The sequence below is a fragment of the Anopheles marshallii genome, chromosome X, assembly GCF_943734725.1.
Source record: "Anopheles marshallii chromosome X, idAnoMarsDA_429_01, whole genome shotgun sequence".
Classification (NCBI taxonomy): Eukaryota; Metazoa; Arthropoda; class Insecta; order Diptera; family Culicidae; genus Anopheles; species Anopheles marshallii.
The window spans coordinates 19,600,432-19,615,647 of NC_071325.1; positions in this window are offsets into that span (position 1 = coordinate 19,600,432).

Sequence of the window (15,216 nt, forward strand, 5' to 3'; positions counted from 1 at the left end):
TCAAAAATTCTAAAAAATTTCAAAAATTGAAAATTTTTTTTTCGCTAAGAAAGCTTCAGAAAGTATCATTCGGGCCTCCTAGACTATGACAAGGAACCTGCGATTATCACAAAAAATTTCAGGTACCTAGCTCCGGGTCTCGCCGATACCGGTTTTGGCCAATGTTTAAGCCCCGGAGTTGAATTTTTTTCAAAAATTCTAAAAAATTTCAAAAATTGACATTTTTTTTTTCGCTAAGAAAGCTTCAGAAAGTATCATTCGGGCCTCCTAGACTATGACAAGGAACCTGCGATTATCACAAAAAATTTCAGGTTCCTAGCTCCGGGTCTCGCCGATACCGGTTTTGGCCAATTTTTAAGCCCCGGAGTTGAATTTTTTTCAAAAATTCTAAAAAATTTCAAAAATTGAAAATTTTTTTTTTCGCTCAGAAAGCTTCAGAAGTATCATTCGGGCCTCCTAGACTATGACAAGGAACCTGCGATTATCACAAAAAATTTCAGGTACCTAGCTCCGGGTCTCGCCGATACCGGTTTTGGCCAATTTTTAAGCCCCGGAGTTGAATTTTTTTCAAAAATTCTAAAAAATTTCAAAAATTGAAAATTTTTTTTTCGCTAAGAAAGCTTCAGAAAGTATCATTCGGGCCTCCTAGACTATGACAAGGAACCTGCGATTATCACAAAAAATTTCAGGTACCTAGCTCCGGGTCTCGCCGATACCGGTTTTGGCCAATGTTTAAGCCCCGGAGATGAATTTTTTTTTCAAAAATTCAAAAAAATTTCAAAAATTGAAAATTTTTTTTTTCGCTCAGAAAGCTTCAGAAAGTATCATTCGGGCCTCCTAGACTATGACAAGGAACCTGCGATTATCACAAAAAATTTCAGGTACCTAGCTCCGGGTCTCGCCGATACCGGTTTTGGCCAATTTTTAAGCCCCGGAGTTGAATTTTTTTCAAAAATTCTAAAAAATTTCAAAAATTGACATTTTTTTTTTCGCTAAGAAAGCTTCAGAAAGTATCATTCGGGCCTCCTAGACTATGACAAGGAACCTGCGATTATCACAAAAAATTTCAGGTTTCTAGCTCCGGGTCTCGCCGATACCGGTTTTGGCCAATTTTTAAGCCCCGGAGTTGAATTTTTTTCAAAAATTCTAAAAAATTTCAAAAATTGAAAATTTTTTTTTTCGCTCAGAAAGTTTCAGAAGTATCATTCGGGCCTCCTAGACTTTGACAAGGAACCTGCGATTATCACAAAAAAATTCAGGTACCTAGCTCCGGGTCTCGCCGATACCGGTTTTGGCCAATTTTTAAGCCCCGGAGTTGAATTTTTTTCAAAAATTCTAAACAATTTCAAAAATTTAAATTTTTTTTTTCGCTCAAAAAGCTTCAGAAAGTATCATTCGGGCCTCCTAGACTATGACAAGGAACCTGCGATTATCACAAAAAATTTCAGGTACCTAGCTCCGGGTCTCGCCGATACCGGTTTTGGCCAATTTTTAAGCCCCGGAGTTGAATTTTTTTCAAAAATTCTAAAAAATGTCAAAAATTGACATTTTTTTTTTCGCTAAGAAAGCTTCAGAAAGTATCATTCGGGCCTCCTAGACTATGACAAGGAACCTGCGATTATCACAAAAAATTTCAGGTACCTAGCTCCGGGTCTCGCCGATACCGGTTTTGGCCAATGTTTAAGCCCCGGAGTTGAATTTTTTTTTCAAAAATTCAAAAAAATTTCAAAAATTGAAAATTTTTTTTTTCGCTCAGAAAGCTTCAGAAAGTATCATTCGGGCCTCCTAGACTATGACAAGGAACCTGCGATTATCACAACAAATTTCAGGTACCTAGCTCCGGGTCTCGCCGATACCGGTTTTGGCCAATTTTTAAGCCCCGGAGTTGAATTTTTTTCAAAAATTCTAAAAAATTTCAAAAATTGACATTTTTTTTTTCGCTCAGAAAGCTTCAGAAAGTATCATTCGGGCCTCCTAGACTATGACAAGGAACCTGCGATTATCACAAAAAATTTCAGGTACCTAGCTCCGGGTCTCGCCGATACCGGTTTTGGCCAATTTTTAAGCCCCGGAGTTGAATTTTTTTAAAAAATTCTAAAAAATTTCAAAAATTGACATTTTTTTTTTCGCTAAGAAAGCTTCAGAAAGTATCATTCGGGCCTCCTAGACTATGACAAGGAACCTGCGATTATCACAAAAAATTTCAGGTTCCTAGCTCCGGGTCTCGCCGATACCGGTTTTGGCCAATTTTTAAGCCCCGGAGTTGAATTTTTTTCAAAAATTCTAAAAAATTTCAAAAATTGAAAAATTTTTTTTTCGCTAGGAAAGCTTCAGAAAGTATCATTCGGGCCTCCTAGACTATGACAAGGAACCTGCGATTATCACCAAAAATTTCAGGTACCTAGCTCCGGGTCTCGCCGATACCGGTTTTGGCCAATTTTTAAGCCTCGGAGTTGAATTTTTTTCAAAAATTCTAAAAAATTTCAAAAATTGACATTTTTTTTTTCGCTCAGAAAGCTTCAGAAAGTATCATTCGGGCCTCCTAGACTATGACAAGGAACCTGCGATTATCACAAAAAATTTCAGGTACCTAGCTCCGGGTCTCGCCGATACCGGTTTTGGCCAATTTTTAAGCCCCGGAGTTGAATTTTTTTCAAAAATTCTAAAAAATTTCAAAAATTGAAAATTTTTTTTTCGCTAAGAAAGCTTCAGAAAGTATCATTCGGGCCTCCTAGACTATGACAAGGAACCTGCGATTATCACAAAAAATTTCAGGTACCTAGCTCCGGGTCTCGCCGATACCGGTTTTGGCCAATTTTTAAGCCCCGGAGTTGAATTTTTTTCAAAAATTCTAAAAAATTTCAAAAATTGACATTTTTTTTTTCGCTAAGAAAGCTTCAGAAAGTATCATTCGGGCCTCCTAGACTATGACAAGGAACCTGCGATTATCACAAAAAATTTCAGGTTCCTAGCTCCGGGTCTCGCCGATACCGGTTTTGGCCAATTTTTAAGCCCCGGAGTTGAATTTTTTTCAAAAATTCTAAACAATTTCAAAAATTGAAAATTTTTTTTTTCGCTCAAAAAGCTTCAGAAGTATCATTCGGGCCTCCTAGACTATGACAAGGAACCTGCGATTATCACAAAAAAATTCAGGTACCTAGCTCCGGGTCTCGCCGATACCGGTTTTGGCCAATTTTTAAGCCCCGGAGATGAATTTTTTTTTCAAAAATTCAAAAAAATTTCAAAAATTGAAAATTTTTTTTTTCGCTCAGAAAGCTTCAGAAAGTATCATTCGGGCCTCCTAGACTATGACAAGGAACCTGCGATTATCACAAAAAATTTCAGGTACCTAGCTCCGGGTCTCGCCGATACCGGTTTTGGCCAATTTTTAAGCCCCGGAGTTGAATTTTTTTCAAAAATTCTAAAAAATTTCAAAAATTGACATTTTTTTTTTCGCTAAGAAAGCTTCAGAAAGTATCATTCGGGCCTCCTAGACTATGACAAGGAACCTGCGATTATCACAACAAATTTCAGGTACCTAGCTCCGGGTCTCGCCGATACCGGTTTTGGCCAATTTTTAAGCCCCGGAGTTGAATTTTTTTCAAAAATTCAAAAAAATTTCAAAAATTGAAAATTTTTTTTTTCGCTCAGAAAGCTTCAGAAGTATCATTCGGGCCTCCTAGACTTTGACAAGGAACCTGCGATTATCACAAAAAAATTCAGGTACCTAGCTCCGGGTCTCGCCGATACCGGTTTTGGCCAATTTTTAAGCCCCGGAGTTGAATTTTTTTCAAAAATTCTAAAAAATTTCAAAAATTTAATTTTTTTTTTTCGCTCAAAAAGCTTCAGAAAGTATCATTCGGGCCTCCTAGACTATGACAAGGAACCTGCGATTATCACAAAAAATTTCAGGTACCTAGCTCCGGGTCTCGCCGATACCGGTTTTGGCCAATTTTTAAGCCCCGGAGTTGAATTTTTTTCAAAAATTCTAAAAAATTTCAAAAATTGACATTTTTTTTTTCGCTAAGAAAGCTTCAGAAAGTATCATTCGGGCCTCCTAGACTATGACAAGGAACCTGCGATTATCACAAAAAAATTCAGGTACCTAGCTCCGGGTCTCGCCGATACCGGTTTTGGCCAATGTTTAAGCCCCGGAGATGAATTTTTTTTTCAAAAATTCAAAAAAATTTCAAAAATTGAAAATTTTTTTTTTCGCTCAGAAAGCTTCAGAAAGTATCATTCGGGCCTCCTAGACTATGACAAGGAACCTGCGATTATCACAAAAAATTTCAGGTACCTAGCTCCGGGTCTCGCCGATACCGGTTTTGGCCAATTTTTAAGCCCCGGAGTTGAATTTTTTTCAAAAATTCTAAAAAATTTCAAAAATTGACATTTTTTTTTTCGCTAAGAAAGCTTCAGAAAGTATCATTCGGGCCTCCTAGACTATGACAAGGAACCTGCGATTATCACAAAAAATTTCAGGTTCCTAGCTCCGGGTCTCGCCGATACCGGTTTTGGCCAATTTTTAAGCCCCGGAGTTGAATTTTTTTCAAAAATTCTAAAAAATTTCAAAAATTGAAAATTTTTTTTTTCGCTCAGAAAGCTTCAGAAGTATCATTCGGGCCTCCTAGACTTTGACAAGGAACCTGCGATTATCACAAAAAAATTCAGGTACCTAGCTCCGGGTCTCGCCGATACCGGTTTTGGCCAATTTTTAAGCCCCGGAGTTGAATTTTTTTCAAAAATTCTAAACAATTTCAAAAATTTAAATTTTTTTTTTCGCTCAAAAAGCTTCAGAAAGTATCATTCGGGCCTCCTAGACTATGACAAGGAACCTGCGATTATCACAACAAATTTCAGGTACCTAGCTCCGGGTCTCGCCGATACCGGTTTTGGCCAATTTTTAAGCCCCGGAGTTGAATTTTTTTCAAAAATTCTAAAAAATTTCAAAAATTGACATTTTTTTTTTCGCTAAGAAAGCTTCAGAAAGTATCATTCGGGCCTCCTAGACTATGACAAGGAACCTGCGATTATCACAAAAAATTTCAGGTACCTAGCTCCGGGTCTCGCCGATACCGGTTTTGGCCAATGTTTAAGCCCCGGAGATGAATTTTTTTTTCAAAAATTCAAAAAAATTTCAAAAATTCAAAATTTTTTTTTTCGCTCAGAAAGCTTCAGAAAGTATCATTCGGGCCTCCTAGACTATGACAAGGAACCTGCGATTATCACAAAAAAATTTCAGGTACCTAGCTCCGGGTCTCGCCGATACCGGTTTTGGCCAATTTTTAAGCCCCGGAGTTGAATTTTTTTCAAAAATTCTAAAAAATTTCAAAAATTGACATTTTTTTTTTCGCTCAGAAAGCTTCAGAAAGTATCATTCGGGCCTCCTAGACTATGACAAGGAACCTGCGATTATCACAAAAAATTTCAGGTACCTAGCTCCGGGTCTCGCCGATACCGGTTTTGGCCAATTTTTAAGCCCCGGAGTTGAATTTTTTTCAAAAATTCTAAAAAATTTCAAAAATTGACATTTTTTTTTTCGCTAAGAAAGCTTCAGAAAGTATCATTCGGGCCTCCTAGACTATGACAAGGAACCTGCGATTATCACAAAAAATTTCAGGTTCCTAGCTCCGGGTCTCGCCGATACCGGTTTTGGCCAATTTTTAAGCCCCGGAGTTGAATTTTTTTCAAAAATTCTAAAAAATTTCAAAAATTGAAAAATTTTTTTTTCGCTAGGAAAGCTTCAGAAAGTATCATTCGGGCCTCCTAGACTATGACAAGGAACCTGCGATTATCACCAAAAATTTCAGGTACCTAGCTCCGGGTCTCGCCGATACCGGTTTTGGCCAATTTTTAAGCCTCGGAGTTGAATTTTTTTCAAAAATTCTAAAAAATTTCAAAAATTGAAAATTTTTTTTTTCGCTCAGAAAGCTTCAGAAAGTATCATTCGGGCCTCCTAGACTATGACAAGGAACCTGCGATTATCACAACAAATTTCAGGTACCTAGCTCCGGGTCTCGCCGATACCGGTTTTGGCCAATTTTTAAGCCCCGGAGTTGAATTTTTTTCAAAAATTCTAAAAAATTTCAAAAATTGAAAATTTTTTTCTTCGCTAAGAAAGCTTCAGAAAGTATCATTCGGGCCTCCTAGACTATGACAAGGAACCTGCGATTATCACAAAAAATTTCAGGTACCTAGCTCCGGGTCTCGCCGATACCGGTTTTGGCCAATTTTTAAGCCCCGGAGTTGAATTTTTTTCAAAAATTCTAAAAAATTTCAAAAATTGACATTTTTTTTTTCGCTAAGAAAGCTTCAGAAAGTATCATTCGGGCCTCCTAGACTATGACAAGGAACCTGCGATTATCACAACAAATTTCAGGTTCCTAGCTCCGGGTCTCGCCGATACCGGTTTTGGCCAATTTTTAAGCCCCGGAGTTGAATTTTTTTCAAAAATTCTAAAAAATTTCAAAAATTGAAAATTTTTTTTTTCGCTCAGAAAGCTTCAGAAGTATCATTCGGGCCTCCTAGACTATGACAAGGAACCTGCGATTATCACAAAAAATTCAGGTACCTAGCTCCGGGTCTCGCCGATACCGGTTTTGGCCAATTTTTAAGCCCCGGAGTTGAATTTTTTTCAAAAATTCTAAACAATTTCAAAAATTTAAATTTTTTTTTTTTGCTCAAAAAGCTTCAGAAAGTATCATTCGGGCCTCCTAGACTATGACAAGGAACCTGCGATTATCACAAAAAATTTCAGGTACCTAGCTCCGGGTCTCGCCGATACCGGTTTTGGCCAATGTTTAAGCCCCGGAGATGAATTTTTTTTTCAAAAATTCAAAAAAATTTCAAAAATTGAAAATTTTTTTTTTCGCTCAGAAAGCTTCAGAAAGTATCATTCGGGCCTCCTAGACTATGACAAGGAACCTGCGATTATCACAACAAATTTCAGGTACCTAGCTCCGGGTCTCGCCGATACCGGTTTTGGCCAATTTTTAAGCCCCGGAGTTGAATTTTTTTTAAAAATTCTAAAAAATTTCAAAAATTGACATTTTTTTTTTCGCTAAGAAAGCTTCAGAAAGTATCATTCGGGCCTCCTAGACTATTACAAGGAACCTGCGATTATCACAAAAAATTTCAGGTTCCTAGCTCCGGGTCTCGCCGATACCGGTTTTGGCCAATTTTTAAGCCCCGGAGTTGAATTTTTTTCAAAAATTCAAAAAAATTTCAAAAATTGAAAATTTTTTTTTTCGCTCAGAAAGCTTCAGAAGTATCATTCGGGCCTCCTAGACTTTGACAAGGAACCTGCGATTATCACAAAAAAATTCAGGTACCTAGCTCCGGGTCTCGCCGATACCGGTTTTGGCCAATTTTTAAGCCCCGGAGTTGAATTTTTTTCAAAAATTCTAAAAAATTTCAAAAATTTAATTTTTTTTTTCGCTCAAAAAGCTTCAGAAAGTATCATTCGGGCCTCCTAGACTATGACAAGGAACCTGCGATTATCACAAAAAATTTCAGGTACCTAGCTCCGGGTCTCGCCGATACCGGTTTTGGCCAATTTTTAAGCCCCGGAGTTGAATTTTTTTCAAAAATTCTAAAAAATTTCAAAAATTGACATTTTTTTTTTCGCTAAGAAAGCTTCAGAAAGTATCATTCGGGCCTCCTAGACTATGACAAGGAACCTGCGATTATCACAACAAATTTCAGGTACCTAGCTCCGGGTCTCGCCGATACCGGTTTTGGCCAATATTTAAGCCCCGGAGATGAATTTTTTTTTCAAAAATTCAAAAAAATTTCAAAAATTCAAAATTTTTTTTTTCGCTCAGAAAGCTTCAGAAAGTATCATTCGGGCCTCCTAGACTATGACAAGGAACCTGCGATTATCACAAAAAAATTTCAGGTACCTAGCTCCGGGTCTCGCCGATACCGGTTTTGGCCAATTTTTAAGCCCCGGAGTTGAATTTTTTTCAAAAATTCTAAAAAATTTCAAAAATTGACATTTTTTTTTTCGCTCAGAAAGCTTCAGAAAGTATCATTCGGGCCTCCTAGATTATGACAAGGAACCTGCGATTATCACAAAAAATTTCAGGTACCTAGCTCCGGGTCTCGCCGATACCGGTTTTGGCCAATTTTTAAGCCCCGGAGTTGAATTTTTTTCAAAAATTCTAAAAAATTTCAAAAATTGACATTTTTTTTTTCGCTAAGAAAGCTTCAGAAAGTATCATTCGGGCCTCCTAGACTATGACAAGGAACCTGCGATTATCACAAAAAATTTCAGGTTCCTAGCTCCGGGTCTCGCCGATACCGGTTTTGGCCAATTTTTAAGCCCCGGAGTTGAATTTTTTTCAAAAATTCTAAAAAATTTCAAAAATTGAAAATTTTTTTTTTCGCTCAGAAAGCTTCAGAAGTATCATTCGGGCCTCCTAGACTATGACAAGGAACCTGCGATTATCACAAAAAATTTCAGGTACCTAGCTCCGGATCTCGCCGATACCGGTTTTGGCCAATTTTTAAGCCCCGGAGTTGAATTTTTTTTTCAAAAATTCTAAAAAATTTCAAAAATTGAAAATTTTTTTCTTCGCTAAGAAAGCTTTAGAAAGTATCATTCGGGCCTCCTAGACTATGACAAGGAACCTGCGATTATCACAACAAATTTCAGGTACCTAGCTCCGGGTCTCGCCGATACCGGTTTTGGCCAATTTTTAAGCCCCGGAGTTGAATTTTTTTCAAAAATTCTAAAAAATTTCAAAAATTGACATTTTTTTTTTTCACTAAGAAAGCTTCAGAAAGTATCATTTGGGCCTCCTAGACTATGACAAGGAACCTGCGATTATCACAACAAATTTCAGGTTCCTAGCTCCGGGTCTCGCCGATACCGGTTTTGGCCAATTTTTAAGCCCCGGAGTTGAATTTTTTTCAAAAATTCTAAAAAATTTCAAAAATTAAAAAAATTTTTCTTCGCTAAGAAAGCTTCAGAAAGTATCATTCGGGCCTCCTAGACTATGACAAGGAACCTGCGATTATCACAACAAATTTCAGGTTCCTAGCTCCGGGTCTCGCCGATACCGGTTTTGGCCAATTTTTAAGCCCCGGAGTTGAATTTTTTTCAAAAATTCTAAAAAATTTCAAAAATTGAAAATTTTTTTTTCGCTCAGAAAGCTTCAGAAAGTATCATTCGGGCCTCCTAGACTATGACAAGGAACCTGCGATTATCACAACAAATTTCAGGTACCTAGCTCCGGGTCTCGCCGATACCGGTTTTGGCCAATTTTTAAGCCCCGGAGTTGAATTTTTTTCAAAAATTCTAAAAAATTTCGAAAATTGACATTTTTTTTTTCACTAAGAAAGCTTCAGAAAGTATCATTCGGCCCTCCTAGACTATGACAAGGAACCTGCGGTTATCACAACAAATTTCAGGTACCTAGCTCCGGGTCTCTCCGATACCGGTTTTGGCCAATTTTTAAGCCCCGGAGTTGAATTTTTTTCAAAAATTCTAAACAATTTCAAAAATTTAAATTTTTTTTTCGCTCAAAAAGCTTCAGAAAGTATCATTCGGGCCTCCTAGACTATGACAAGGAACCTGCGATTATCACAAAAAATTTCAGGTACCTAGCTCCGGGTCTCGCCGATACCGGTTTTGGCCAATGTTTAAGCCCCGGAGTTGAATTTTTTTTTCAAAAATTCAAAAAAATTTCAAAAATTGAAAATTTTTTTTTTTCGCTCAGAAAGCTTCAGAAAGTATCATTCGGGCCTCCTAGACTATGACAAGGAACCTGCGATTATCACAAAAAATTTCAGGTACCTAGCTCCGGGTCTCGCCGATACCGGTTTTGGCCAATTTTTAAGCCCCGGAGTTGAATTTTTTTCAAAAATTCTAAAAAATTTCAAAAATTGAAAATTTTTTTTTTTCGTTCAGAAAGCTTCAGAAAGTATCATTCGGGCCTCCTAGACTATGACAAGGAACCTGCGATTATCACAAAAAATTTCAGGTACCTAGCTCCGGGTCTCGCCGATACCGGTTTTGGCCAATTTTTAAGCCCCGGAGTTGATTTTTTTTCAAAAATTCTAAAAAATTTCAAAAATTGATTTTTTTTTTTTTCGCTAAGAAAGCTTCAGAAAGTATCATTCGGGCCTCCTAGACTATGACAAGGAACCTGCGATTATCACAACAAATTTCAGGTACCTAGCTCCGGGTCTCGCCGATACCGGTTTTGGCCAATTTTTAAGCCCCGGAGTTGATTTTTTTTCAAAAATTCTAAAAAATTTCAAAAATTGAAATTTTTTTTTTTCGCTAAGAAAGCTTCAGAAAGTATCATTCGGGCCTCCTAGACTATGACAAGGAACCTGCGATTATCACAACAAATTTCAGGTACCTAGCTCCGGGTCTCGCCGATACCGGTTTTGGCCAATTTTTAAGCCCCGGAGTTGAATTTTTTTTTTTTAAATTCTAAAAATTTCAAAACCTGAAATTTTTTTTTTCGCTAAGAAAGCTGCAGAAAGTATCATTCGGGCCTCCTAGACTATGACAAGGAACCTGCGATTATCACAAAAAATTTCAGGTACCTAGCTCCGGGTCTCGCCGATACCGGTTTTGGCCAATTTTTAAGCCCCGGAGTTGAATTTTTTTCAAAATTCTAAAAAATTTCAAAAATTGACATTTTTTTTTTCACTCAAAAAGCTTCAGAAAGTATCATTTGGGCCTCCTAGACTATGACAAGGAACCTGCGATTATCACAACAAATTTCAGGTTCCTAGCTCCGGGTCTCGCCGATACCGGTTTTGGCCAATTTTTAAGCCCCGGAGTTGAATTTTTTTCAAAAATTCTAAAAAAATTTCAAAAATTGAAAAAATTTTTCTTCGCTAAGAAAGCTTCAGAAAGTATCATTCGGGCCTCCTAGACTATGACAAGGAACCTGCGATTATCACAACAAATTTCAGGTTCCTAGCTCCGGGTCTCGCCGATACCGGTTTTGGCAAATTTTTAAGCCCCGGAGTTGATTTTTTTTCAAAAATTCTAAAAAATTTCAAAAATTGAAAATTTTTTTTTTCGCTCAGAAAGCTTCAGAAAGTATCATTCGGACCTCCTAGACTATGACAAGGAACCTGCGATTATCACAACAAATTTCAGGTACCTAGCTCCGGGTCTCGCCGATACCGGTTTTGGCCAATTTTTAAGCCCCGGAGTTGAATTTTTTTCAAAAATTCTAAAAAATTTCAAAAATTGACATTTTTTTTTCACTAAGAAAGCTTCAGAAAGTATCATTCGGGCCTCCTAGACTATGACAAGGAACCTGCGATTATCACAACAAATTTCAGGTTCCTAGCTCCGGGTCTCGCCGATACCGGTTTTGGCCAATTTTTAAGCCCCGGAGTTGAATTTTTTTCAAAAATTCTAAAAAATTTCAAAAATTGAAATTTTTTTTTTTTCGCTCAAAAAGCTTCAGAAGTATCATTCGGGCCTCCTAGACTATGACAAGGAACCTGCGATTATCACAAAAAATTTCAGGTACCTAGCTCCGGGTCTCGCCGATACCGGTTTTGGCCAATTTTTAAGCCCCGGAGTTGAATTTTTTTCAAAAATTCTAAAAAATTTCAAAAATTGAATTTTTTTTTTTTCGCTAAGAAAGCTTCAGAAAGTATCATTCGGGCCTCCTAGACTATGACAAGGAACCTGCGATTATCACAACAAATTTCAGGTACCTAGCTCCGGGTCTCGCCGATACCGGTTTTGGCCAATTTTTAAGCCCCGGAGTTGAATTTTTTTCAAAAATTCTAAAAAATTTCAAAAATTGAAATTTTTGTTTTTCGCTAAGAAAGCTTCAGAAAGTATCATTCGGGCCTCCTAGACTATGACAAGGAACCTGCGATTATCACAACAAATTTCAGGTACCTAGCTCCGGGTCTCGCCGATACCGGTTTTGGCCAATTTTTAAGCCCCGGAGTTGAATTTTTTTCAAAAATTCTAAACAATTTCAAAAATTGAAATTTTTTTTTCGCTCAAAAAGCTTCAGAAGTATCATTCGGGCGTCCTAGACTATGACAAGGAACCTGCGATTATCACAAAAAATTTCAGGTACCTAGCTCCGGGTCTCGCCGATACCGGTTTTGGCCAATTTTTAAGCCCCGGAGTTGAATTTTTTTCAAAAATTCTAAAAAATTTCAAAAATTGAAAACTTCTTTTTTCGCTAAGAAAGCTTCAGAAAGTATCATTCGGGCCTCCTAGACTATGACAAGGAACCTGCGATTATCACAAAAAATTTCAGGTACCTAGCTCCGGGTCTCGCCGATACCGGTTTTGGCCAATTTTTAAGCCCCGGAGTTGAATTTTTTTCAAAAATTCTAAAAAATTTCAAAAATTTAAATTTTTTTTTTCGCTAAGAAAGCTTCAGAAAGTATCATTCGGGCCTCCTAGACTATGACAAGGAACCTGCGATTATCACAACAAATTTCAGGTACCTAGCTCCGGGTCTCGCCGATACCGGTTTTGGCCAATTTTTAAGCCCCGGAGTTGAATTTTTTTCAAAAATTCTAAAAAATTTCAAAAATTGAAATTTTTTTTTTCACTAAGAAAGCTTCAGAAAGTATCATTCGGGCCTCCTAGACTATGACAAGGAACCTGCGATTATCACAAAAAAATTCAGGTACCTAGCTCCGGGTCTCGCCGATACCGGTTTTGGCCAATTTTTAAGCCCCGGAGTTGAATTTTTTTCAAAAATTCTAAAAAATTTCAAAAATTGAAAATTTTTTTTTCGCTAAGAAAGCTTCAGAAAGTATCATTCGGGCTTCCTAGACTATGACAAGGAACCTGCGATTATCACAAAAAATTTCAGGTACCTAGCTCCGGGTCTCGCCGATACCGGTTTTGGCCAATTTTTAAGCCCCGGAGTTGAATTTTTTTCAAAAATTCTAAAAAATTTCAAAAATTGAAAATTTTTTTTTCGCTAAGAAAGCTTCAGAAAGTATCATTCGGGCCTCCTAGACTATGACAAGGAACCTGCGATTATCACAACAAATTTCAGGTACCTAGCTCCGGGTCTCGCCGATACCGGTTTTGGCCAATTTTTAAGCCCCGGAGTTGAATTTTTTTCAAAAATTCTAAAAAATTTCAAAAATTGACATTTTTTTTTCACTAAGAAAGCTTCAGAAAGTATCATTCGGGCCTCCTAGACTATGACAAGGAACCTGCGATTATCACAACAAATTTCAGGTTCCTAGCTCCGGGTCTCGCCGATACCGGTTTTGGCCAATTTTTAAGCCCCGGAGTTGAATTTTTTTCAAAAATTCTAAAAAATTTCAAAAATTGAATTTTTTTTTTTTTCGCTCAAAAAGCTTCAGAAGTATCATTCGGGCCTCCTAGACTATGACAAGGAACCTGCGATTATCACAAAAAATTTCAGGTACCTAGCTCCGGGTCTCGCCGATACCGGTTTTGGCCAATTTTTAAGCCCCGGAGTTGAATTTTTTTCAAAAATTCTAAAAAATTTCAAAAATTGAAAATTTTTTTTTCGCTAAGAAAGCTTCAGAAAGTATCATTCGGGCCTCCTAGACTATGACAAGGAACCTGCGATTATCACAACAAATTTCAGGTACCTAGCTCCGGGTCTCGCCGATACCGGTTTTGGCCAATTTTTAAGCCCCGGAGTTGAATTTTTTTCAAAAATTCTAAAAAATTTCAAAAATTGAAAACTTCTTTTTTCGCTAAGAAAGCTTCAGAAAGTATCATTCGGGCCTCCTAGACTATGACAAGGAACCTGCGATTATCACAAAAAATTTCAGGTACCTAGCTCCGGGTCTCGCCGATACCGGTTTTGGCCAATTTTTAAGCCCCGGAGTTGAATTTTTTTCAAAAATTCTAAAAAATTTCAAAAATTTAAATTTTTTTTTTCGCTAAGAAAGCTTCAGAAAGTATCATTCGGGCCTCCTAGACTATGACAAGGAACCTGCGATTATCACAACAAATTTCAGGTACCTAGCTCCGGGTCTCGCCGATACCGGTTTTGGCCAATTTTTAAGCCCCGGAGTTGAATTTTTTTCAAAAATTCTAAAAAATTTCAAAAATTGAATTTTTTTTTTTTCGCTAAGAAAGCTTCAGAAAGTATCATTCGGGCCTCCTAGACTATGACAAGGAACCTGCGATTATCACAACAAATTTCAGGTACCTAGCTCCGGGTCTCGCCGATACCGGTTTTGGCCAATTTTTAAGCCCCGGAGTTGAATTTTTTTCAAAAATTCTAAAAAATTTCAAAAATTGAAATTTTTGTTTTTCGCTAAGAAAGCTTCAGAAAGTATCATTCGGGCCTCCTAGACTATGACAAGGAACCTGCGATTATCACAACAAATTTCAGGTACCTAGCTCCGGGTCTCGCCGATACCGGTTTTGGCCAATTTTTAAGCCCCGGAGTTGAATTTTTTTCAAAAATTCTAAACAATTTCAAAAATTGAAATTTTTTTTTCGCTCAAAAAGCTTCAGAAGTATCATTCGGGCCTCCTAGACTATGACAAGGAACCTGCGATTATCACAAAAAATTTCAGGTACCTAGCTCCGGGTCTCGCCGATACCGGTTTTGGCCAATTTTTAAGCCCCGGAGTTGAATTTTTTTCAAAAATTCTAAAAAATTTCAAAAATTGAAAACTTCTTTTTTCGCTAAGAAAGCTTCAGAAAGTATCATTCGGGCCTCCTAGACTATGACAAGGAACCTGCGATTATCACAAAAAATTTCAGGTACCTAGCTCCGGGTCTCGCCGATACCGGTTTTGGCCAATTTTTAAGCCCCGGAGTTGAATTTTTTTCAAAAATTCTAAAAAATTTCAAAAATTTAAATTTTTTTTTTCGCTAAGAAAGCTTCAGAAAGTATCATTCGGGCCTCCTAGACTATGACAAGGAACCTGCGATTATCACAACAAATTTCAGGTACCTAGCTCCGGGTCTCGCCGATACCGGTTTTGGCCAATTTTTAAGCCCCGGAGTTGAATTTTTTTCAAAAATTCTAAAAAATTTCAAAAATTGAAATTTTTTTTTTCACTAAGAAAGCTTCAGAAAGTATCATTCGGGCCTCCTAGACTATGACAAGGAACCTGCGATTATCACAAAAAAATTCAGGTACCTAGCTCCGGGTCTCGCCGATACCGGTTTTGGCCAATTTTTAAGCCTCGGAGTTGAATTTTTTTCAAAAATTCTAAAAAATTTCAAAAATTGAAAATTTTTTTTTCCCTAAGAAA